The sequence below is a fragment of the Anser brachyrhynchus genome (assembly GCF_964034855.1).
Source record: "Anser brachyrhynchus genome assembly, chromosome: 1".
NCBI lineage: Eukaryota > Metazoa > Chordata > Aves > Anseriformes > Anatidae > Anser > Anser brachyrhynchus.
Genome location: NC_137694.1, coordinates 136,407,078 through 136,408,226, shown reverse-complemented (window position 1 = coordinate 136,408,226; position 1,149 = coordinate 136,407,078). Strand labels below are relative to the sequence as shown.

At 41.0% G+C, this 1,149-nt stretch overlaps 1 long non-coding RNA gene across 1 annotated transcript; it reads left to right on the top strand.

Moving 5' to 3' along the window:
* The first annotated feature begins 309 nt into the window (after nucleotides 1-309).
* Nucleotides 310-900, top strand: LOC308188368. Its single transcript, XR_013945454.1, has 2 exons — nucleotides 310-554; nucleotides 795-900. It is a non-coding gene; the product is annotated as an uncharacterized lncRNA (long non-coding RNA).
* Nucleotides 901-1,149: the final 249 nt, after the last annotated feature.

The following is a 1,149-nucleotide window of genomic DNA, read 5'->3' as shown; positions in this document are numbered from 1 at the left end:
TGTCTGTTATTGGCAATAGCAGACCCTATTTTGACACATGAACTTTGTCGTTTTCCATGGTCCATTCCTCATGTACTCTCCTTGTCTGTATTTGTTATATTAGAAAACTATAGAGGTCATGACAGATTGGCCTTTGCAATGTCCATTTATTGATATGTCATACGTAAATTTGTGTAGCCCCTTTATAGACCTACTGATAATATCTGCCACCACAGTGGCAATAAAATAAAATGTTGATTATAAAGAGAAAATGCATTAACAGAAATATCTGTTTTGAATACATCCCAGTACAGAAATCTTAGACTTGGAAATTGTCCTGGTTCCAGTTAGGACAGAGTTAAGTAGCTCATAGTAGCTGGTAGGGTGCTATGTTTTGGATTAGGATGAGAAGAGCGCTGATAACATGCTGATGTTTTAATTGTTGCAGAGCAGTGTTTACACCAGGCCAAGGACTTTTCGGCTTCTTGCTCTGTCCTGCCAGCGAGCAGGCTGGGGGTGCAGCAGGAGCTGGGAGGGGACAGACCCAGGACAGCTGACCCAAACTGGCCAAAGGGGTATTCCATACCATCTGACGTCATGCTAAACAATATATAGGGGTGGCTGGCCGGGGTGGGGGGGCCGGCTGCTCGGGGATAGGCTGGGCATCGGTCAGCGGGTGGTGAGCAATTGCATTGTGCATCACTTGTTTTCTTACACATTATTATTGTTAATACTATTACCATTATCACTATTATTATTATTATTGTTATTATTATTTTCCTGTCTTAATAAACTGTCTTTATCTCAACTCACAGGCTTCACTTTCCCGTTTCTCTCCCCCCATCCCAGAGAGGGAGGGGGGAGGGTGAGCGAACGGCTGTGTGGTGTTTAGCTGCCAGCCGGGTTAAACCACAACAGAAATATACCATATATGCAAAACATTTAGCTTTTGTGTGAATTAAACCTTACAGCTCTTCTGCAGATGATAGGACTGTTTATGCTTTCTCCATTTTTTATTTTCTATTTCTATTTATTTTTTATTTTTTATTTTTGTTCTTTCCTGGGACTTGAACTCTTTCCCTGTAAAATGCAGGATGCGTAGTCCAGTCAAAGCTTGTAAAGTTCTTTGGGACATTAAAAAGGAAGAATATATACAAGTGAAAACCATTA